At 34.7% G+C, this 26,084-nt stretch overlaps 2 long non-coding RNA genes across 9 annotated transcripts in view; one reads left to right on the top strand and one right to left on the bottom strand.

Annotated features, from left to right (window-relative positions):
• LOC140611694 (uncharacterized) overlaps nt 1-26,084 on the bottom strand; it is a 754,568-nt gene that overhangs the window by 294,287 nt on the left and 434,197 nt on the right. The gene's annotated exons all lie outside the window — the stretch shown is intronic.
• Nucleotides 11,995-26,084, top strand: part of LOC140611695 (uncharacterized) — an 86,801-nt gene continuing 72,711 nt past the window's right edge. For 2 of the 5 annotated variants that reach the window (XR_012012838.1, XR_012012836.1), the window contains exons 1-5: nt 11,995-12,083; nt 12,496-12,625; nt 17,583-17,659; nt 21,371-21,442; nt 22,631-22,691. This is a non-coding gene — a long non-coding RNA (uncharacterized lncRNA). The remainder of the gene's footprint in view (nt 12,084-12,495; nt 12,626-17,582; nt 17,660-21,370; nt 21,443-22,630; nt 22,692-26,084) is intronic. The other 3 variants (XR_012012839.1, XR_012012837.1, XR_012012840.1) reach the window with 3 other exon arrangements.

Below are 26,084 nucleotides of genomic sequence, written 5' to 3'. Positions count from 1 at the left end.
CAGAGCTGCAGCCATGAACTTGATCCATTTCAGTTTGAATCTTCACAAATTTATTTTGGATTCTTTCTTCTACATCAGGAATACACAATATTTTCCCAATGCCAACTTTCATCAATATTTACTTGTAACTTGATCTCCACCACCTCCTTTTACTTTTTTCATCTTTGTCTAATATAGTTAGATTCATTCCAACAAAAATCAACTTTATACAAAGATGTCTATCCTTAGACTTGAAAACATCAGAATACTTGTTGGACCGAAAGAAAATATCTGCAGGTTTGAATTTTTCACATTTCACTTGGATATTTAGCATCATACAGGCATAGCTGTATTCCAGAGGCATGACAATAATTTTTATTTTAAATATTTTTGTGCCGATTTTCCAATTCTTAAGGAGCCTTTTTTTTCTAAGACCATTTTCTTCCTTTTTGGCTAATTTCAAAGAAGGGTTGTATTTTTACCAACCCAAAGCAGATTGTAATTGCAGAAGTGTTTTTTGTTTATTTTAGATCTATCAAGATTTCCTTGTGGGTGTCATGCAAGTAAAAGTGTGCAGAATTAACACCTTTTCTTGTAGTTGAGATTTTTTTGAGATAAAATTTACCTACAGTGAAAAACAGAGAAATTAAATGTGCATTTCAATGAATTTTGAGAAATCTATATACCAAAGTAACCAAACTACTGTTTGAGATGCTGAACAATTGCATCACACTAAAAAATTTGTTTTACCCATTGTTAACCTCCATCGCCTACTGACAAACACAATTCTGATTTCTACCACCATATATTTCTGACATCATATAGTATTCCTGAACTTAAGATAATTGATTCTTTTCAATTTAATGTTGAGTATGGAATAAAGTAGGAAAAGAGTGTTGTTTTTTCTCATTCATTTTTCCAGTTTTGTAAGACCCATATGTTAAAAAAGACTTTCCTTTTATATTTTGGATATTAGCCCCTTACTGGACATATCATTTGCAAATATCTTCTCCCATTCAGTAGGTTGCCTTTTTGTTTTGCTCTACAAAAGCTTTTAATTTTGATGTAGTCCCAATCATTTATTTTTGCTTCTGTTTCCCTTGCCTTAGGAGATAGATCTAGAAGAATGCTGCTCTGCCAATATCTGAGAAATAACTGCCCCTGTTCTCTTCTAGGACGTTTATGGTTTCAGATCTCATGTTTAGGTCTTTAATCCATTTTTACTTATTTTTATGCACGATAATAAGAAGTGATCCAGTTTCATTCTTTCATATGTAGCTGTCCAATTTTCCCACTACCATTTGTTGAAGAGACTCTCTTTTCCCCCATTGTATATTCCTGCCTCCTCTGTTATAGTTTAATTGAGCATTTCATTGTGGGTTTATTTCTGAGGTCTATATTTTGTTCCACTGTCATATGTGTCTATTTTTCTGCCAGTACCATACCGTTTTGATTACTATAGCATTGTAGTATATGTTAAAATCTGGAATCGTGACACTTCCAGCTTATGTTCTTCGTTCTTAAGACTGCTTTGGCTATTTGGGGTCTTTTTTGGTTCCATACAGACTTAGTATTATTTATTATAGTTTTGTGAAAACTGCTGTTGACATTTTGATAGGGATTGTAGTAAATCTTTAGATTGCTTTCGGCCATATGGGTATTTTAAATTAAAATGGAAATACCATATGATTCAGTAATTCCACTACTGGGTATTTACCCAGATTTGAAAAGCTACATGTACCTCTATGCTTATTGTAGCATTACAATAGCTATGATATAAAAGTAACCATCAATGGATGAATGGATAAGGAAGACTGGCATATATATATATATATATATATATATATATATATATATATATAATATTACAGTCATAAAAAGGATGAGTCTTTGCCATTTGTAACAACATGGATGGACTTAGAGGGCATTATGCTACATGAAATAAGTCAGACTAAGAAAAATAAATACTGTATGATTTTATTCAAATGTGTAATCTAAAAAAAAAAAACACAAAGAAACAAAAAATACAAACAATACCCCCAAAACAAATAAATGAAAAGCAGAATCAGACCATAAATACAGAGAATGGGTGGTTGTGAGACGGGAGGGAATAAGGGAATGGCAAAATGTGTAAAGGACAGTGGGAGAAATAGGTTTCCAGTAGAGAATGAATAAGTTATACGAATAAAAGGAATATAGTCAATGATATTGTAATAGTGACGTATTGTGACAGACAGTAACTGCACTGTGGTAAACATATCTAAGTCATCAACTTGTCAAATCATTATGTTGTACCCCTGAAACTGATGTAACATTATGTGTCAACTATATTTTTTTTTTAAAAAGGCTTTCTTTCTTTATAGAACTGACTGTGCCTAGGCTAAAAATTGTATAAGGATACACTTACGAATTTTCTATTAGTTTTACTCATCTATTTGTCTACTCTTATGCCAAAAGTACACTCTTCTCATTGTTATAACTTTGTAGTAACTCTTGAAATCATGTAGTGCAATTCTTTAAACCTTGTTCTTATATTTTATGATTATTTGATTATAGACATTATGAATTGAGTTCTTTTATAATTAGCTTGAAATTTTCTATTGAAAAGTCTGTTGGAACTTTGATTGCAGTGACTCGAATCTCCACATCAGCTGAAAGACAATTAAGTTATTAATAATAAGGAATCTTCTAATTCATGTAATTAGTATTTACTTAAGTCATCTTTAATTTATCTTACCAATTTTCTTTTTATTTTCAGTGTACAGGTCTTACATATATTTCCTAAACTTTACTTAACTATTTCATATATATACTGATGTGCTTTAAAATAGTAATTAAATCACTTCAATTTCCATATGTTCTTTTCTATACTATAGAACTAAAGGTAACTTTTCTTTCTTTACTTTTTATCCTATGATTTTACCAAGTTTAGTTATTCCGTATTGGGAAGTAGGAAGCAGGAGGCGGGAATTTACTTAAAATATTCTTATGTAAAAAAAAAAAAAATATTCTTATGTAACAAATCACATGCTTTTTTTTTCACATGCTCTATCTATAAGAAGGTGCTAATTTTTCATTCTAATCTTTATGTCTTTAGTTTTTCCTTGCTTTATTAACTCGTATACAACTTTGAGTACATTTAATAAATGGCAAAACAGACTTTTTTCAGTGAAAGCATTCAATGCTTCTGATAATGTTACTGTTGTTTTTTTTTTTTTTTTAAAGATTTTATTTATTTATTCATGAGAGACAGAGAGAGAGAGACAGGCAGAGGGAGACGCAGGCTCCATGCAGGGAGCCCAACATGGGACTCGATCCCTGGACCCCAGGATCACGCCCGGGCCGAAGGTAGACAGTAAACCGCTAAGCCACCCAGGAATCCTGCTGTTGGTTTTACAGATGTATTTCATCACACTGAGGACATGACCTCTATTTCCAATTTGTTGAGAACGGTTATCAAGAATGTATGGTGAATGCTGTCAAATGCTTTTATCTGTATCTGTTGAAAAGGTAACTTTTTGTTACTTATATATTTACACTGAAATGTTTTTGAATGGAAAACTAGCCATGTGTTCCTGAATAAATTCAAATTGGTTATGATAAAAATCCTAAAATTTTATCAAGAATGTCTGTTTCTATAGTTAAGAAAGATGTTGTCACCTTTAGGACATCATGTAAGTTCATGTTTTTCATTTTATCTGTTACATGAGATATGTATGCATATATATGTGTGTGTATATATTTTTGTTTTTTTATTTTCTAGTCAGTTTTAATAGTTTCTTAGTCTAATTCTAAGATTAAAACTAGAGCAATTTATTTTTTCAAAATATGGGTTGGTATATAATAGTCACAGAGTCACAGAGCATAATGAATACCTAAGCCAGATGTAAAGCAGATTCAGGGCTTTTCAGGATGGAGTGAGGAAGACAATAGTTGAACCTTAGCCAAAGAAAGGATTTCATGTTCTACCTGAATCTTGACAACAGTGGAGAAAAAAGAGAATGTGAACAAATTAGGTGACAGCGCCTATAGGTCCCCAAATATCTTTGAATCAACCTTTACCATCTACTCCCAGGAGAAAAACAGTTACTATCCAACAGGTCCCAGAACATGCATCAGTAACGGCCTAAATCAAGATGTGTCTTTTACTACTGTGGAAAAAGGCCATCACCTCTCCTGGCTCTTTTCAAGAGGAAAGTGAATTTGAGATTGTGGAATCTGGTCCCAAGGACATTAACCAAGAACTTAGGTCATATCTTCAAAGGGGCCAGGCTGAAAAAGATTTGGATGCCTCCAGGCAAACTGTGACTCACCAGTCTTTTTATAAATATACAGCTAAAACCTATCACACATTCACATTTCAATGTTACTTAAATTCAAACAACTGCATTAATGTTAAGTTGTACTTGCCAGTTTCCTATCTATGATGTGAGGACTTTACTCTAGTGTACACTCCAGTGAACAATGAAGAACAGTTTCATACCAAAGCAGATTTTTGGTATTGCTGTAATTTGCTTATTTAGCCAATGCCCCAGATGAGGAAATTAAAACTCTCCCAGACAATACAGACCTGAGCATACAGGTTTTCTGTTACTTGCATCTGAATGAATGTTGATAAATTCACTTTGTTACCGTAACTAACTGCTTTAGTGGAACAGGTGTGCTCACAATGAATAGGCAACATTACACCCCTACAGCCATAAACCTGGGGAGCTAGTCACAGCTGAGAGCTCAGTGTGAATACACCAAGGTGAATACTACTTGCGTAAAACTTTCTGCAGCAGGATAACCATTCTTTAGTCCAGATTCTCTGCTTTGCCTACACTGTTTAACTTTTACTTTAAGAAGTAAACACATCTCCAGTAAAAAATTATTTGCAACTACTTTTTATCTTTTCTGAATATTTACAGAAAGAGCAAGGCATTTTCTTCTATCTCCCTCACACCTACACACATACTTGTTCTTGACCTTCATCTGAACTGGTAAAATAACAAGAATTTTGTAATACTCTCAAAATACAGGGTCTCATTAATTTTTTTTGGTATTTCATTCAGGCTGCAAGCTGTCATTATTGCACCTGTTAGAATATCTTACACACATAGTAGTAGATTTGACATTTTGAAGATAGCTGCTGTCAATAAAAATTATAGATATTTATTTTAAGTAGTATGGCTGGAAACCATCCAACAGATCTTGAGAGAACTAGATTAGAATGAAGGCAAAGTATAGAAAAAATACTCCTTTTCCATATGGTGCCAGAAGCCTAAAAAAAAAAAAAAAAACCTTAGTACATACATTTTAAGCTTTATTAAGTAATGAACTAAAATTAATCTATACAAAATATTTATAATTACATACATTAATTTTAAAACAGTATACTAAAATGTTTTTCATTACTTTATCTCTGTTATAGGTAATATTTCTGATATGAAATTAGCTATAATTCATTGAATACTGGCAACTGTCTTCCCTAACCCCTACAAGGCCTAACTGAATATGATTACCTGTCTCGGTATTTGTTGGTGTGGTAGAGGAATACATCATCATTTTGATTTTCTTAACTTTAATTAGGTTTGAGATTAATCATCTTGTATATATTTACTGCCATTTATTTTTCCTCCTTCTGTGAACTAAACTAGGAACATTTTGGCCCAATTTTTATTGCAATTTTTATATTATTACTGATTCACGGTAAATCTTTATAAATTAAAGAAACTAGTTCACCTTTTGCTATACTAGGCTCAAGTACTATTTTTGTATTTGGCTAAGCTTTGTCAATTTCATTGATCTTTCCAAAGAATCACTTTTGGTTTTTTTAATTGTCTATATTCCCTTCCTATTTTAAGTTCCAATGATTTGTAATCTTTATTACTTCCTTTCTTATGCTTATTTTAGGCTTTTTCTAACTCTAAGTCCTAAGGTGGAAGCTTTGGTTACTGATTTTAGAGCTTTTTAGAGCTTTCTTATTTTCTTATATATGCATCTAAATTTTCCTCTAAATACTATTTCCACTAGATCCCACAAATTTTGAAAAGTTATCTTCTCAATTACCCCCTTCCTCCTCATGTTTCTAATTCATCTGGACAGGAGTTTTTAATAATCCATATTTCTCAATTTACTAGGAGTATGAATGACCATCCTTATTTTCCAAGCTGAAGTTTAAAATAAAATAATTTGTCATCATAATTAGACATATATAGAACTAAATTTACATAGAAATGTCACTGGCTTCCTGCTCAGCAGGGAGTCTACTTCTCCCTCTCCCTCTGCCCCTCCCACCCACTCGTTATTTCTTTCTCTCTCTCTCAAGTAAATTAATGAATTAATTAAAATAAAATCTTAAAAAAAAGAAATATCACTAAAAATATTTCTGTAATTTCTAAATTGGTCTTTTTAGAAAATCAGTTAAAATGTCAATGTTTCCAAAAACTTTTGTACCTTCAATGAAATATTATTTAAGAATAAATTTTTCTAAAGTAAATTATTTTACCTTATGGAACTTCATGATCTCAGGGTCCTGGATGGAGCTTGGGCTCCCTGCTCAGGGAGGAGCCTTCTTCTCCCTCTCCTCCCTGCTTGTGCTCTCTCTGGCTATTTCTGTCTCTTTCTCTCAAATAAATAAATAAAATATTTTTTTAAAAAAATCTGATCAGTGATGGAATTCAGGCTTACAAAAGAACACAAATTGCTAGAGAAATAAAGAATAAAGATGAAAATTCAGATCACAGTAATTTTAACAGGAAAATGAGGATTAGAGTTTGGGAGTTTTCTCTCTACCTTGTACACTTCCAAACTGACTTTACAAATTCAGCTAAGGGTTTATTCAAAAAGTGAAATGATTTTAGGAAAAAAAAAAGTTCTGTCAGCATAGGACACATTTGCAGAGAATGCCTTGAACTGGATAAGATCAACTAAAAGAACTAAAATGAAAGAAAGCAATGTTACTTAGGAAATGGAGATATAAAGGTAGCCACATCCATCTAGCACCACTTGTGAGAAGTAGCTACCATAACAGTGTAATATGTACCAAGTTGGAAAAGTATACCTCAAGTTAATGGGCAGTTACACTATTGGAAATCTTTGTATATTATGTTGAATTTTTTTTTTTAAATATTTTATTTATTTATTTAGGATAGTCACAGAGAGAGAGAGAGAGAGAGAGGCAGAGACACAGGCAGAGGGAGAAGCAGGCTCCATGCACCGGGAGCCCGACGTGGGATTCGATCCCGGGTCTCCAGGATCGCGCCCTGGGCCAAAGGCAGGCGCCAAACCGCTGTGCCACCCAGGGATCCCTATTATGTTGAATTTAAGCAGAGTTATTTTTATAGATTTTTCTAAGAATTCTTATAAGACAGGTGTACAGCTAGAGACATGGCAGGTGTTTAGAGAACTGAAGAATAACTTTCCAATGGCCTATGTTATCAGTGTGTTACAGACATCATGTTAAGTATGAAAGGATAGGTCATGGGATTTTAAGGGCCAGCTTCCTAATCTGTACTCAGCTTCCAGGAAAATAATGTCCAGGATAAAGATTTGGGGACAAGAAACAAATTCTTAGAAACATCTTTAATTTTGATGTTTAATTTTGACGTTAACCCATTCAGAAATAATTTTATGCCTTTCACCAAACAGATTTAACCATAAACAACATTATGTTTTACCAATATGTCTTCTGTCACAGTACCGGGCTCTTTCCCTAAGTAGCAAAATAAGCCAGATCCTTAAAAAGGGAGTCTCGAGAAAACCCAAAAGGCTTTAACTGAGTTTATGTTTAGTGCAGAAATTTTCAATTTTAGAGGCAACACATATGGAAGAAACTTTCTCAAAATGCTTCCACATTAACTCCAAGTCCCATGCTTAAATCCTTTAGGCAACTGAGTGGAAAATTAGAGAACACAACAATTTCAAACTCAAGTTAAAGAATAGTATCCAATCAAAACTTATATCAAATGGCTAATAATTAAGGAGATTCTAGCCCTATTATTTTCCGTTTAATAACAACAGGTTTGAAAAAAACTGTTCCAATTTAAAAATAAGTGACAAGAAGAAAAACTAATCCAAATCAAGGCAAAAATTCTTCATCAAGAATTTAGAAAGAAATAGGATAAATGACATATTTAGATCCCTTTTTGATGAAAAATAGTATGTGTTCCAGAGAACAAATTAAAATTTTACAAATTATTTTTAAGTGTCAAATAGGCTAATTGTGGAGGCCGAGAAAAATCAAGGCCATTCCATCTCAAGTTTAGCATTAGCACAAGTACAGCCATCTTAGGCCCCTGTGAATAAGAGCTGAACTTTACAGGAAAAACTACAGAATGTGGCAGGGAATCCCATATCAGAAAGACAACAGAGCCCATGCCCATGGTAGAAAGTCCCATATTAGAATGAGAACAGAGCTCAACGCCCTTGAAAGCCCCATATCAGAATGTAAACAGAACTTGAGAAATTCCTCCACCCCTTCTGGAGGTCCCCTAGACCAGCCCATAAAAAACCCAGCTGTAACCCACTTCAGGGTCCAAGTCCCTGCTCTGCTGTGTCCAGTGTACTTGGCCCAAGCTAGCTTGCAAATAAACCCTCATGCGCTTGCATCGGTGTCGGCTCCTTGGTGGTTTCTCGGATTCGCAATCTTGGGTACAACATTATAAGACCCCAAAAATAAGATTAAATGAGTCTGTCAGAGTAATGTAAATGAATTGAAAGGGAAAGTTCAATCACATAGTCAAAATCTAATAAGAACATCTGATGGGTAAAGCATCTGCCTTCAACTTAGGTCATGATCCCAGGGTCCTGGGACATGGGGGTTCCCTGCTCAGGGAAGAGCCTCTTCTCCCTCTCCTCCCTGCTTGTGCTCTCTCTAGTTATCTCTGTCTCTCTCTCTCTCTCTCAAACAATAAATAAAATCTTAAAAAAAAAATCTGATCAGTGATAGAATTCAGGCTACAAAGGAACATGAATTGCTAGAGAAATAGAGAAAGAATAAAGATGAAAATTCAGATCATAGTAATTTTAACAGTTTTGTGTGTCAACTTGGCCAGGTTAGAATACTAGGTTATTTGATAAAACACTAATCTAGCAGTTGCTATGAAGTTACTTTGTAAAGGTGGTTAATATCTGCAATTAGTTGACTTTAAGCAAAGGAGATTGTGAGGTGAGGGTCTCATTCAATCAGTTGAAGGCCGTAGAGGCAAACTGAAGCTTTCCTGGGAAGGGGTGGAAAATTTGCCTCAAGGCCGTAGCATCATTCCTCCCAGGGTTTGGAACACGCCAGTCTGCCCTGAAGGTTTATGACTTGCCAGGTCCCACAATCTTGAAAGCTAATGCCCTGAAATAAATCTCTCTCCTTGATACTTAAGTAGATAGATATATACATACATACATACATATATAGACATATAATTGATAGATAGGCAGTCAGTTATCTTCTTATAGGTTTTGCTTTCCTTGATAACCTTGATTGATACCATAGGTATAAAAGATAGGCAAACAAAGACCCAGAATTTTGATTGCCATATCTCAAAAAAATATATATTCAGAGATTCAATAAATATATTTTTTTCTAAAATGAAGGAATATGTGTGTGTGTGTGTGTGTGTGTGTATGTGTGTGTGTGTGTGTTTCAGAATAATATATCTTATACTGGGTCAGGAAAAATTAATGAAAGGCAATCAAGTAAGAGACATATCCTCATGCAGCTATGTATCAGAATAATGCTGTAAGTATGCTGGAAGATTAACTGGATCATCCATAAAGAACAGAAAATAAGAATGATCACAGCCCTTTTAAAAATAAAGATGTCAGAGAAAGTGAGTCAATGTATATAGAGTTCTGATTAAAGCAAATGGTGTAAAACAAGAATTCAGAGACCAAGCTGGTCTTTTTTTTTCCCCAAGAGATGTATATTGTCCTGTAAGAAGAAAAAGGAAGTATATTATTTATATACTTTCCCTAAACTATGAAATCAGAGAAAAATCTACACTTTACTATCTGAGTCAATCTTTGTCTTTCTCTGTGTAAAACATCTAAAAACAACCTGTTTCTGTTAAAAACTAGCTCTGGGAAGCCCTAAATTGTAGATGAATGCCAGAAAATATATACATAAGATTGATAGATTTTATCATTTAAGATAAATGTTCATTGAACCTGTTAAAAAATCTAAGAAAATCTAAAATAATGAACTGGTAAAGGTAATAGTAATCATGCGGAAAACATTTTAATTAGAAAATAGGCAAATACTTTATAGGAAAGAAATACAAGTGAACTCCACGAATAACAACTCTTTAAAACAAAGAAAATCCAAGGAAATCACTGTATGTATCTCTTTTGCTTACAAAATTAAAAACAATGAAATGTTTGCCAACTTCAGGGTTAGCCAGGCTAGGAGGTAATAGAAGATATCTTTGAATTATTAATAGGAATATAGCAGACACAATCTATTTGAAATCTTCTTTTGCAATATTTGTTATCTAAGTTTAAAATGTGAACACTTTTTGTCTCAACATTTCCTATATTAGAAATGAATGCCACTATAGGTAATAGCATAAGTTGGTAAGGATGGCTGTGTATAGCTGTTCTTTACAGTGCTACTTAAAATAGTGAAAAGTTGTAAATATCAGTTAGTAATTTATTAAATAAATTACAATACAGCCATGAACTAGAGCATAATGTAGGCATATTTATGATGAATACCAATACCTGTTTATGGACATAAGCACAAAAATAGCTTTAAATAAAAAAGATTTGCAAAGCAGCATCTCTGGAAAAATAATATTGCCTAAAATATGTATAAAGTACAGAGATATCTAGAATAATGGTTACCCCATCTCCTTCTGTATGATTTTCATATTGCTTGCATTTTCTATAATGCACACGTATGCTTTTTATGATCAAAACATTTCATTTAAAGAAACTCTAAACACGTTGGAGATGGGACTTGATGATTTAGCTAAGATAATTACACAGAAATTTTATTTCACAATATAAAATATGTGGCTTTTTAAATCTAATCTTGTGAGATTCTATTAAATAGTAAATATTAAGAAGGAACTACAAGGAACTATAACCTAATATCATGTTTCAGATGCTTAGTCTTATTGTGATTACAATAATTCTACATTTTGATGGAAAAGTCTCCCAAAATGCTTTCCCAAAATCTGAAATGATGAAGGAAGGGCAATGATATAGAACCAATAGAAAACATTTGAATAGTGACAAAACAATGACTCATGTTGCAAAAATTAATGAGATAATATTTTAGAAGACAAAAAAAATACATGACCTGAGAGACCATTATTTTGGTTTTGTAATTAATTTTACAGAAAGCTCATCCCTGCCTTTGACTTTCCTCTATCTTTTTGGGAAGAAAAAAAGACACAAATTACCTGAAGACCTTTTCAGGACATTAAGATCTAGTATATCTGCTGAGGTTGGTATTCTTATCTCTTATAGTTTAGCAATTTATACCCATCAAAGCACAGTATTAAAATAGAGTCAAACTGGAGCATAATTAAAAAGCTTAAATCTATTTTAATTTTATCACATGCCCACTGGGAGAATAAAAATGATGATTCCAAGTAACAAAAGCAAGAAATTTCTGGTATTATTCAAGAGTGAGAAACCAAACAGACAAGAATCTTCTAGTTATTGAAGAAGTCAATTTACCGTGAGATAAGATGATTCATCTGACCTCAACACAGTATAGTTGAAATATCACTCAAAATTATTCTTTTGTTATACACTAACATCTCAATAAAATATGCTGAGTAATAGAAGGAATGTGTACAGTCACCTGGCCTAGAGGTAGGCCTAGAGGGCCTTAAAAATGATAAGTTTTTCACTTATATTTTCAGTAATTTCTTAGTTGATTGAATACCTCTCAAAGGACAACCTTTTTAAATGTTTTGTAACTTGGTGAGGAAGAAGTGTATGGCTGTTAAGCACATAAACCACCACCAACAAGTTGTCAGGATCAAGAAAATGTGGCCCACCCATAATGACTTCATAATGACTCATAGCATTGAAGTCCAACCAGATCCTGATATTCCATCTGGACCAACTGTATGAATGTAAAGGTGTATATTCACAGATCTGGACCAACAACATAAGTAAGCGAAAGAATTCAAAGTCAAATGGGATGTACATTTTCCCTCTAATTTATAGCCTCCTTATATAAGAGGACAAAAAGAAAGGTGGAAGCAAGTGGTTGGGTTGAATTGGTTTAGTGAGTGTGAAGGTGGCCTCTCACAGAGCAGGGAGTCGGCCAGTAGTCTGGAATCTATGCTGTAACTGTAAAGCAGCCTTTTCACTGTGCCTCAGGGGTCACTTTATAGGTGTTCTATAAACATTTTATAGCTATTCTCTGGCTGTTCCTTTTTTATAACTGCCCATCTTATCCCTCCTGGAGACGCTGACCCAGCAGGGGATGAGGTAATGACCAGTTATGGAGATCAGAATGGATTGCTTTCTTCACCCATTCACATTTCACCTACTATTTAATGACCACCCAACTATTTTCAGCACAACAAAGAGAAATCAGCAGGAGTAGCTCTGAGAGGAGAAACTAAAGGAGCTTTAGACCTGAAGGTTTCCCCATTGCCACTCTGTGAAGGAATGGTCCATCCCACTGTGCTTCCTTCAATACAGGCAGGTTTGTATTTAATCTAGAAAAAAATGCAAGGGAATCTGATATGGGAAGAACCATGGGAAGGTACAAAAAAGACTTGGTAGGGCTCTTTCTTTTTCATTCTGATAGATAAGTAAAATTCTTTGCGGAGTGCTCACAGTATAGTTAAGAAAAAATCAGCACCCAAAGTGCAATTCTGAGATTATGTGTCTAATCAATCTGTATTACAGAGGGTAAAAGAACATTTAAACCCATGACTTCTCTTAAAATACCAGAGAATTTTTAGTTTCTTTCAAATCTAGCCGTGATCGACTAAAAAATGCAGGAAATACTATGGATAAAATGCACAACAAAAAGCAATATTTTGGTTATTGTGATGATTAGTCTTATGTGTCAACTTGAATAGATTATAGTACCCAGTTATTTAATCAGACATTTATCTAGGTATTGCTGTAAAGGTATTCTGAAGAGATAATTAACATCTATAGTCAAGGAGATTACCCTTGATAATTTGGATGGGCTTCATTCATTCAGATAAAGGCCTGAAAAGCAAAAATTAGGTTTTCTACAGAAGAAATTCTACCTCAAGACTTCAGCATAAAATTCCCCTGAGTTTCCAGCCTGTTAGGCTGCCTGATAGGTTTCAGATTTATCAGCCCCCACAACTGCATGAGTCAATTTCTAAAACCAAATCTCTCTCCATCTCTCCCACCCTCATTCCTCCCTATCTAATTCTGTTGTTGTTGTTGTTGTTGTTGTTGTTTTTCTTAAGAAGCCTGACTGATCTAGCTATTAAATTTTAAATTTATCAAAAATATACATAAATTTCCTTAGGAATAAATTTAATGAAAGTGCAAAATTTATACACTGAAAAAAGTGTTGGAAGAAAGTAAAGAAGACTAAATTAATAGAATAATACCTCATGTTCATGAACTGGAAAACTTAATACTGCTTAGGTACTATACTTCCCAAATTTATCTACAAGTTCAAAACAATCCCTACTCTATCAAAATCCTAGCTGGTTTCTTTGTAGAATTTGCTAGCTAATCCTGAAATTTCAAGGAATCTTGAATAACAATCTTGAAAAACAAGGACAAAGTTAGAGGATTCATGCTTCCCAATTTCAAAGCTTATGACAAAGCTATAATAATTAAACCACTGGTAAACAAAAAAAAGCAAAAGTAAATATGTGAGGTGACAGATGTGTTAACTTGAAGGGGAAATCCTTTCACAATATATATGTAAATCAAATCATCACGTTGTACACCTTAAACATCTTATACTTTTATTTATCAGTTATACCTCAATAGAGCTGGAAAAAAGAAAGATATTAAAATTAAAAGAAAAAGTGGCACTGATATATTCCACATAGTTCAGTGGAATAAAATTCAGAGTCCAGAAATAAACTCTTGTGTTTAGGATCAATTAGTTTTTAATTAATGGTGCCAAGACAATTCAATGAGGAAAGAATAGTCTTTTTAACAAATGGTGCTAGGACAACAGGATATCCACATGCAAAAGAATGAACTTGAACCTAACCTCATACTATATAAATAAAATTAACTGAAAATGAGTCATAGGTGTAAATTTAAGAGCTACAACCCTAAAACTCTTGGAAGAATACATCTGTATAAATGTTCATATCCTTGGGCTTGGGAATGGTTTTTTAGATATGATACCAAAGTACATGCACATGAGAAAATTCAATATTGGAATTGGTCAAAACTAAAAAAAAAAAAAAAAATTACCTCAAAAGGTAGTAACAAGAAAGTGAAAGACAACCTATTGGTCGAGTAAAAAGATTTGCAAAGCACATTCCTGAAAGAATAGTCTCTCATACAAAAATAACTTATAACTCAAGAGTAAAAAGACATTTCATTTAACAAATGGACAAAGGAATTGAATAGGTATTTCTCAAAAGATGATGTACAATTAGCCAATAAACACATGAAAAAATATTATCCAGTAACATTAGTTGTCAGGGAAATGCACATCAAAACCACAATGGGATACCATTACATACACTTCATAAATTAAAAAGACGCATAACAGCCATAAAACAAAACAAAGCAAAAAAAACAGATAATTATAAATGTTGACGAGAGTGTGGAGAAATTTGAAACTTCTGGTGGGAATGTAAAATGATGCATCAGCTTTGGAAAATAGTTTGACAGTTCCATAGAGTTACCACATGACTCAATAATGCCACTCTTAGGTATATACCCAAGAGAAATGAAAATATTTGTCTGTACAAAATTTGTACATGAATATTTATAGCAGCATTATTTGTAACAGCCAAAAAAGGGCAAAAAACCCAAAGGTCCATCCTTCAGAAATGGATAATTAAAGTGCAATATATTCATATAATAGAATATATTCAGTAACGAAAAGGGACAAAACATACATGCTACAACAAGGATGAATCCTAAAAACATTATGCTAAGTCAAATATTGCAGACACAAAAGGCTACATATTGTATGGTTCCCTTTATGTGAAGCACCCAGAATAGACCAATCCGTACTAATAGAAAGTAGTGCAGGGGTTACCAGGGACTGTGGTGTGGAGGGGAGAAGAGGAATGACTGCTAACTGGGCAAGTAATTTCTATAGATGTTAAAATTAGGATAAAAAGCATGTCATAATGTTAAGTAATTTTATGACCTCCGATTTGAGACTTATTGGATAGATTTGTAAATTATTTTAGATGTAGACCAAAGATAAATTCAGTCATACTTGTTATTTTTGGTTTTTCCGAGTAGACACTTGAAGGTATGGTCATAATATGGCTCTTATTTACACAACTTGGCTTTGATGTGATATTATAGTCTATAACTTTTCTCCTCTCTTGCCTACTTCCAATTCCACCTCAAAAGTACTCATCATGCAGATCTTTCTAACACAAGCTGAGGAGAGCAGTAAGACACGTGGGACGTGCCTTGTTGCCTGCTCCAGCTAACTCCCTTCTCTGAAGTATTCCTTTACCTTTTTGGAAATAAGAACACAGGGAAAGAAGAGATAATAGAAAGTGATAGAATTAGGTCAAGGGGGGATCCCTGGGTGGCACAGCGGTTTAGCGCCTGCCTTTGGCCCAGGGCGTGATCCTGGAGACCCGGGATCAAATCCCACGTCGGGCTCCCGGTGCATGGAGCCTGCATCTCCCTCTGCCCCTCTGCCTGCCTCTCTCTCTCTCTCTCTCTCTCTCTGACTATCATAAATAAATAAATAAATAAATAAATAAATAAATAAATAAATAAATAACAAACCTTTAAAAAAAAAGAATTAGGTCAAGGGGTTTGATTTTGAGAGACAGGACAGTCAATAGTGGTACATCACAAGCACACTGCTGGCAACTTTTGCAACACAGTAAAGACAACTGTCTCATTTTTATAAATAGTCTGTTAATGGGACACAGGGCCCTCTGCCCAAACTTGCTACATATTTTTATTGTTAGAATCTCTCAGTAGAGGGACATCTGGGTGGCTCGGTGGTTGAACATCTGCCTTGGGCTCAGCGCATGATCCTGGAGTTCCAGGATTGAGTCCCACATCAGGCTCCTTGCATGGAGCCTGCTTCTCCCTCTGCTTGTGTCTCTGCCTCTCTCTCTCTCCCTCTCCTCTCTCTCTCTCTGTCTCTCATGAATAAATAAATAAAAATATTAAAAAAAAAAAGATTCAGTAGAGATAGATACACAGTTTGGATCATATTAAACAACTGCATTTTCACTTCTCATTTTTCTATTACCTTCCTAACAAGCAATTTAGAAAGACAGATATATACAGATATTTATGTAGAGGTAGAGGGAGATAGATAGGAACAATAAGGGATACTAAAACTGATACAACATTTCTGTCTAACTTAAAACTCACAGTACTAGCAAATACATGAATATCTCTAGTTTATTTATACTCTTAAAAATACATTTATAAGCATCAGAATCACCCTGTTCTACTCTGTGTTCTCTGCCCTAAGGCTTAGCATGGGTCATCTATCTATGACCATGTGTTTGCTCTGGGGCTAAGCACAGGACTATGGTCTCCAAGTCAATGCTATTTTCATCAGACATATGGGAATGGCAGAAATAAGTTTGGTTTTGTTTTTTCCTCATGAATTCCCAACCTCAATTGATTTTACTTGTTGCAAAGCCATGTATTAGAGTAATTGTTTTCATCTTATATCCAAAAATGGAGAATTTCATAGATTAAAAATCTCTGAGTTACTTTCAGTGCTGTATTTTTCTTCCTTTTGTCCTAGTTGTCAGTCTCCAAGGTATTCCTCTGTTTTAGAATGTAGGTTTTATTATTATTCTGAGCTAGTGAGGCCAGATCAGGCAAGGAGTGCCATTGAAAAGGCAGTTTGTTATTCACAATTCCCAAGAAGATGGGAGCACATCATGCCATGCAAGGCCATTTAACCTTGCTAAATAGAAAGTAAGGCCAAATGAAACTTTAACAGGATTTAAAAGAAAAAGAAAAAATATAATTTAAATATATTAATAACTCTGTACTCTTTCTTCCCTTCTTCCTTGGAGAAGCACCAGGACTGTCAGGGGACGGAGGGAGCCAGGGGAAAATGTGTTGTGGTTTTATTTATTTTTTTCTAAAAAGATTGTATTTATTTATTTGAGAGAGAGAGAGAGCACACAAGCAGAGGAAGGGGCAGAAACAGGCTCCCTGCTCAGTGGTCTTGGTCTATTGCAGGGCTCAGTCCCAAGACCCTGGGATCCTGACCTGAGCCAAAGGCAAATACTTAACCTACTGAATCACTCACGTACCCTGTGTTGTGGTTTTAGAAGGAAGGAAGGAGTAAGGCAAGGTAAGTCAGTACCTGACCCTGTGATGATTAAGGCAGGGTAATATTGGCCCAGACTATAAGAGGCCTCAAGAAGTGTGTGTGTATGTGTGTGTGTTGGGGGGTGGGCTCCGTATTGTTTAGTTTGTATACAAAGAGTGTACTTATAGTCTTAGTCCTTTACTATCTCTAGGAATCAGCTAGCCCTGGGAGGGGTAGACCTTCCAGGGTCCAGAAGGCCCAGGAACTGAAATATAAGAATACAAATACGTAAGTAACACACTCTCCTTTACTGTCTGTACTTCAACATCTACCTTCAAATGCTTTTACTTTAATGTTTAAATGTCTGACATATTAAAATGTTACCATCCCCAGGAGAGAGCACATATAGGCAGACCTCATCAACTAAGTGCATTAAATACTTATTATGTAGGAGGGTCATGCAGAAGCTCCTCACCACTGGAGAATTAGACTGCCCTACTCTGTGTTTCCAAAAATCACAACTAAGGGAATAGTGAACATAGTGTAAAGTGCACTACAAATATCGCCTTTTTGCTCTGTTTATTTCATAACTCTTCTTTGCAATGTTTGAAACTTCTTTGTAAATGAGAAGCTAAACCAAATGCAAACCAGCATCCTCAAATAAATACACTGCCAATAATACTAGCCTTATCATTAGTTAACCACCAAGCAAATACTTTAGGTTCTCTTGATGATTTTAGGCAAACACAAACCTTAGGAGAACTAAAAAAAATATCCCCATGTTTCTGACCCTTCTCTTCTTTTAAAATGTTTGTTACCATGCCCTTTTTGGTAGAGAGCGTTTATTTTATTATTTTTTTAAAGATTTTATTTATTTGTTCATGAGAGACACAGATAGAGAGAGAGGTAGAGACACAGGCAGAGGGAGAAGCAGGCTCCACACAGGGAGCCCGACGTTCCTGCCCAACGTGGGACTTGATCCAGGGTCTCCAGGATCAGGCCCTGGGCTGAAGGCGGCGCTAAACTTTTGAGCCACCCGGGCTGCCCAGTAGAGAGCATTTAAAACAAACAAACAACTTTTTCCCTAAACGCTTTATAAGAGCTTATAGCTACTGAAAATTTTCTGCTATTTCCATGTTCATTTCTACTTAAACTTAGAGAATCAGCCCTGGAAAGTATGGCCAACCATAGCATAGCATAACTATAAGAACAAAGTAGATTTGGTTATAGGATAAAAGGCCAAATAAGACTTTAAGAAGATTTTAAGTTCAAATAAAAATTATTTAATACATTACCAATCATATCCCTTTGCCCAAATAAAAAAAATCGCATATATATATATATATGCTTCTGTATACACATACATATTTATATGCTTATGTATATACACATATATGGTATATATATACATGTATACATACTACAGTAAAAGCCTGCATTCTTGTCCATCCACTGTTTTAATTCTTAAATACAAGACCTTTCCTTTTAATTGTCCACTCATAAAGTTTTAATTAGCCAAATTTCTAAAACATGACAATCACATTGCTGAAAATCAGCCACAGTTTTGATTTACAGGTCTGCAAAGAATTACTTGGTAGCAATCAGAATGAATTGCACAACCTATGTCCAAAGCTTTCTCATATGGTATAAACACAAGCAAATGGTATGGTAATTCTCTTTGATTGCACTAGTTGGGGGAATTTAGCAGAAGCAGCCAAAAGCTAGCTGAAGGTATACTATCTGCTGGGCTACATATCATAAAATAGCTAAGCACGTGTACCATTGATTATATATAATATTAGAGTTTATTTCTAAGCTATATCACTAAGAAACAAGTGCTATTAAGAATGCAGAATAATCTGGTATACAGATACTGAATTTTAAGATTTGCCTGAGCTAAGGTGGAATTTAGCACATTTAGTATAGCTTTATAATTCTCTCATAGCATAGTGCTGTACTTTGTATGATTTTGCTGTTTATAAATTTTGTGGATAGTTAGGGACAACAGAGTAATAAAATGAATAAATGAGAGCAGACTTTCCCATTTTAAAAATAAAATTCTTGCTCCATATTAAATGTCTATCAATATTTTTTGTAGACAAATTTTATGATTTTTGCAACAAATGAAACTTCTAAAGAGAACCCCAAGTGGTGCCCGGCTGGTGCAGTTGGTTTAACATCCAACTTTTGATTTGGCTCAGGTTTTAATCTCAGAATCATGAGATCCAGCCCTTTATCAGCTCCGTGCTCACCAGAGAGTCAGCCTGGGAGTCTCTCTCTCTCTCTCTCTCTCTACCTCTACCTCTACCTCTCCTGCTTGTGTGTGCTCTCTCTCTTTAAATAAATAAATAAATAAATAAATCTTAAAAAAAAATAAACTAAAGAGAACCCCAAGGTGTTAGCAGCTCATAGCTACCAGGTAAAAAATAATATCTCTAATAATATCAGCTTTAATATCTCTAACATAAAGCATAACACTATAAATGCTAATAACACAGTGCTTAGATTCAGAGCAGGATTTTAACTTTCAAAACATATCCCTTATTCATTACCTGGAGTTCTGAAAGGTTATTCATTTCAGGAGCCCTTAACAATATAAAAAAGGAGGTTATAGGGATCCCTGGGTGGCTCAGCGGTTGAGCGTCTGCTTTCGGCCCAGAGCATGTTTCTGGAGTCCCGGGATCAAGTCCCACATCGGGCTCCCTGCATGGAGCCCGCTTCCCCCTCTACCTGTGTCTCTGCCCCTTTCTCTGGGTCTCTTGTGAATAAATAAATTCTTTTTTTTTTTTAAAGGAGGTTATAATTTCTAAGCATGGGGATTTTCATATTAGGTTCTAAAATATATCATAAGCCATAATAGTTATATGACGTTTAAAAACTTCCTGTGAAGTCTCCATCTCCCGTTGGAACTAAGGCTACTTCTAGGATCTTGTGGTGCAGGGGTAGTGGGAGTAACATGCGGTAGGAAAAAATTCTAGCAAAGATTATGGGAAGAATGATTACCCTCCTGTAAAAGATTAAAACAACAACGATAATAAAATATAAGGCAAAGGTAGTAACCTAAAATAAATGAGCATTTTTTAATGCTGAAAATAAACTACTTATCTATTTTTATTCCTTATGTTTGGGAGAAAAGATCACATCTCAATTTCCTCATATTTAACATGCACAAACTATATCCCAGGCTTTATGCTATGAACATTATAAACATCATATCACTTATTCCTAGAATAACTCTAAACCATAGGAACTATTAAAGGCTTCTTTTTACACAAGAAGTAATGGAATGCTAGAAGTCCAAGTCCAATCTACTAAGAGATTGAGCCACGATGTGAAGGGCTCCAAAATTATTATCTAGGGGTGACATCTAAAAACATACCCAAATGTTCTTGACAATTTATACTTCATTAAGAATAAGCTTCGGTGCAATTCTGGAAGGCCTTTTTATATTATTAAATTTTATTTTAAAAAAAGAATACCAGCAGAAATTAGCTTGCTCGAATGGTATGTAAAATAATCAGGTTGAGACAAATCCGTTGTCACAGCTTAAACTCTGAGGAGGCATCTTCAGTAGCTTTTTTAAATAGGTAATTCATTTATGTTCAGCAACCCCTAAGTCAGTTCACTTTAGAAAAACTGTTGGAGGGAGTAGGGGATTGTTTTTCCAGTGGTAGAGGTTACAGAGGAGGGAGGAAACAATAGAAGTTGGAAAGGTTTACCACAATGCTGGTTAATGCCTTATATGGAAAATTTCTCTCTGTATAGGGATGAATTTTGACCAGAGTCAGTACAAAATAACTTTGAATCTTGAGAAAATTACAGGGTTTATCTTACACTCTTGGAAGGTACATCTGTCAGGACACTCAATCAACCCATCATGTTACTGCTATGTCTTGAGGAAAGCCAAGGAAATGAGTATACAGGGATTATGTCAATTTAAGCATAAATTCCTATCCAAAGCTCAAAACTGGAAGAAAACAGTATAAAACTTCCCTCCAGGCAGATGGTGTTTCGACTGTAATGGCTAACTTGACAGTGGAAGGGACGATGTGAAGACAAGGTGAAGGGAAGGTAAACTTTAGACTTTCCTGGTTTGCAGTCATGACTAAGTGTGAGATCTTAGGCAGGATGTTTTTTGATCTGTTTGAACTTTTGTGCCCCTACCTAAAAAGAAGTATACACAGTTTTAAAATTTGTTACATATAATACTTCAGTGGATGAGAGCTACAAAATTAGGAGCTCCAATTATTATTAAGGCAACTGAAGACTTAACTGTACAGCTACTTTTAATGCTTACTTTGGGTCTCCTTTTTAACAGTGCTTCCTCAATATTATTTCTCAAAATATTAGATTTCTAAGATAAAATAAGGGTCCTTTAAAATAAAGGTTATATAATAATGCAAATAATGAATTTCCTAAAACAGGAGTATAGAAGGATGATATATAAACATTCCCAAAATTATTTTATTGCGGTATCTTTTTATTTTTCCTACAGGGTATTGGTTGAACCCTAAGAAAACACAATTGAAATGAGCATATATTACTTTTCCCCAGGAGTCTTTCTTCAATAACCCAGCAGAATAATCATAAATTAACTAAGTGTCTCAGTACACACTGGCAGAAAGTAGGGAATTATATAGGCACAGGCTTAAATCGATCTAGAAGACCCCTAGTCATCTTTGAGAATAAAATTGTGCTAAGCTTTCAAACTTCTGAACTCTGTAATAAAGCAAAGGCTTAGAAATTTCTCTCTTCCTTTCCGTTAATTCATATAACCACTTCTAACAGATATTCAAATAATAGAAGTGGAAAAAACCAATTTCTTGCTCAGAAGTCTAGAGACTTCAGAGTTAAATAAAGGATAAAACCCCAAGCTTAAAAGGGTAGAAAAGCTCCTTATCTCCATCCTGTTTACTCACCATATAAGAATATCCTTTGATATAAGCACAAGTCTATCCCAGAGCAGGAGGAGGGAAGAGGAAAAAAAAAAAAAAAAAAAAAAAAAGAAGGCTGGATGTTTTCTTTCAGCAATGTGTAATTACTGTATGAATTAAAATAAAAAATAAAACTTTTAGTGGAAGATTATGGGAAGAACACGTAACCTATAACACATATTCATTCTTTTGATAAAATCTGAGTGCCTAGTAGTATTCTAGGTATTAATCTGAGTATTAATCTGAGTGCCTAGCATTATTCTAGAGCAGTTTTGAAAACTGAAGCAGTTTTTGCATGTGCCTAATATCTGCTTATTTTGCTTAGAAACCAGAGGCATAAGGTGAAATGACTAGAAAGATGATCCTTGGGAGAAGAAAGTAGAAAGGTAAGGGTCCTGAAATGTCAATATTTATTTTTGTCCTTCATTCATCATTGGGCTTCCCACAGTGTCAAATGTTGCTGAGAGAGTAAGGAGATGAATGAAAGGTGAATTACTGAGAACAGTACTTACTGGGGTGATGGCCCAGAGGCCACTTTGCAGTGGGTTGAAAAGAAAGTGTTAGATGGAGAAGTGGACACATTAATTATGAGCATCTCATTTGAGAAATCTGGCTCTGAAGACAGAAGAAACTAGGGCAGTAACTGGTGTTTATTTTACTTTAACTGGATAAGTGTAAGCATTTAGCAGGGAAATTTGAGACTTAAAAAAGTAAGTGCAGGGAATTGTAGTTGTAAGAGAGAAACTGAATACACTGGAAAGAGAAGGAACTATCTCAGTGCAAATTTCTGAGAAATTAGGAGAAAGAAAAGAAATACGCCTTATAGAAATATGCCTCCCCCTGCTTTTCAATGGAGAGAAAGAAATGATCTGTGCCTTCATTGTAATTCTTTTCTAATTTTAATATCCACAAAAACAGCTAGGAAACCTGTGAAAATGCAGATTTCAATTCAGTAGGTCTGCATTTCTAACACATTCCAGGTGATCTGCCGGTAAGCAGAGCACCCGTGGAGTAACAAGGCTGCATTTCTATTTGGTACTGAGAAATGAGGAGTTCTCAGCATCTGGCTATAATTTTCTATTAATTAGAAATGGTCATCAAACAACTGGAGGGGGGAGAGCAAGGGTGGTTAGAGTGTTGACATAATTTTTCAGAAACTGAGTGGGTTGATTGAAACTTAAGAAACACGGCAAAAATTGTGAGCAGTATATTGAGTAAGTGGCCATCAATTTCTAACAGAACTTGTCTTTGCTGATGTGCCTCTGCCCATGTGCTCTGCTGCAAGTCCAGAGAAAATGTATGGCGGGGATCATGAGGATTAGGTTTGTGTGGGGAGATATGATATAAAAATAACAGACAACCATCAAAAAAAAAAAAAAAAAAAAGAAAAAAATAACAGACAAGCAAGAGTGTGTGTCATTACTGAAACTGTATGTAAACTAAGCTGGGTAAAGAGGGAAGTTAAGAACAGATAGCGCGAATAAATTGAGAGCAGGAAAAGGATCATTCCGTATAGGCATCACTAAAGTCAGAGAATCTATTTTTTGTTTTTGGTTTTATTTTTTACTTTTCACATGTATTCATACTTTGCTATTTAGATCAGCTGATTAGAGTCTGATTCCATTAGCAGACATTAATTAAGAAGCATAAAGCTGGGAAATTCCCATTTCTTATGTTCATTAGTAAAGAGCTTGCACCTGAAGACCCAGATTCTAATGTCATTCTGCTCCTGTGGGAATGTAAGAGGTAGAGTCCCAAAAGGAGGTTTGTGAGTTTAGCATTTCTGCTAAAGAGCTAAGACATTGGCTAAATGACTACAGTAGAATATTGGGTTGGGGGGGAGATGAAACTGGTATGATCTCTGTCAGAATCAAGTAAGAGTATTACTAAATTAATCAGCTAAACAGGATTCAGAGTTCACAGTAAAGAATAAAGTTCATTACCTGAAGAGTTGGTTTAAACTTTATTTAGTAGATACAGCTGGGATTATAGATCATGCTACAGGTCAACATACCAAACACCACAGATCTGCTAAAGACCACCAAGGAAGTCTTTGGCCTTCTCTTCTGAGAAGCATTGACCCATGCAGATCTTGTGACTCAGACCAGATTGGCTAGCAAAACAAAAGTGGACATCAGAAGAAAAAGAGTACTGCTCAAAAACAAAGTGCCTTCGGTCTACCGCTAATATCTGAAAGACAAGAACTCCCTTTGTGGAAGGCTAGCCACCTGGGATTTACCAATATCTTTTTTCTTCTTTGATGAACCCTTTCTCCAAAATAAACACACTCCAACCATCACAGAATAGTAGCCATAATTTAACACAAAAAATATTTTATGAATTGATAAACATTTTAAGATATCACATAACAATTAGGTAGCCAAAAGGTAGGCTATATTATTAAATGCATTTAGTTTAAAGGAGAATATTTTCTTTTGTAGTTTTACCTCACTGCTTTCATAAACATAAATAATCAGTACACAGACAAAAGTTGGGAACCATCCCTGATCTGTGTCAAAGAGTCCTAAGATTCTGTCCTAAAGATCTGTGTCCACCAATTAAATTTAAATAAAATCTGTTTTCAAAGCCACATGAATGCCTATTCTGTCCCAGCAGAACTACATCAACCTTTCATTCAGAAATACCTTCTTTTGTTTTCCAAAACTCCACACAAGTTTCTTGATTTGAGTCTCTGCTATTTTTCTTTTCTGTATCAATTCTTATGAGCCTAAAAATTATCTGAATGACTGCATTGCACTGGATTAAGAGCAATGATTATCAAGCCAGTCAACGTGTGTTCAAACCTCAGCTCTGCTCCTTCCCGGCAGGATTCATCTTGAGCAATTGGCTTAATCACTCTGGGCCTCAGTTTCTCTTCCATAAAAAGTAAAGGCAAAAACAGTATCTCTTTTATGAAGTGCTGGTTTTCAAAATCTTGGCAAACTGTGAGTGCTATGTAAGTTTCATCAAAGCAAAAATTCTATTGGACAAAGTTAAATAGGAAAAGGATACTTTCTTCAAGGCTATTGCAATAGGAGAGAGAGGTTAGAACTCAGTCTGAACTCAACTCTGCTGAAATAAAAGGTGGAAGGGTTTTTAAGTACTGAGGTGAGCTAATGAAATCGTACTGGAGGACTTGAGAGGGGACAATTGGTCAATGGGTTGACTGAGTTGAGTTGCAAAGTTCTTCCTGAGTTTGCAAATAGGTTTTTGTTCTTTCTTTTATTTTTTGTCTATGATTCTACTATCTTTGTTTGCTAATTGTCACCTTTCAAAGTCAGGCTCCAATCTTCACAAAGAGACTGAGATAAGGGCTTCATCAGAGACTGAGATATAGAATTTCTATCTTCTGCTGAGTATTTTTGACTGTTATGGCTCCCTGACCCTTGAGGAAAATATTATGGGTTGTAAAACTGGCAAGAGACTTTAAAAAAATATGCTTCAGAGGAATAGAGAAAGAATCTATCATAGCAAGTTGTTTAAAGTAATAGAAGTCAAGGCCTATAATTAGGAAGAAACCAGCCTAAAGTTCAGTTCAAGTGAGGGAAACTTTAAGACCTTCTTGACCAGTGTTTATTCTTACTTTATTATATTATTATTGTCATTTTGAAAGTTTGAACCTCCTCTACCTGGTTACTGAATACATAAAAGTAAGTTGTTAAAATATTTCTGAGATGCTATCAAGTGGTATTAAAATAACTTCTTTTCCAGGAAGCCTAGAAATGTCTGAATTTAGCCTAAAACGCTTATCTTCACTAAAATTTCCCAATTTGTGACAT

Source organism: Canis lupus, chromosome 20 (genome assembly GCF_048164855.1).
Source record: "Canis lupus baileyi chromosome 20, mCanLup2.hap1, whole genome shotgun sequence".
NCBI lineage: Eukaryota > Metazoa > Chordata > Mammalia > Carnivora > Canidae > Canis > Canis lupus.
This window is presented reverse-complemented; position numbering and strand designations above follow the sequence as displayed.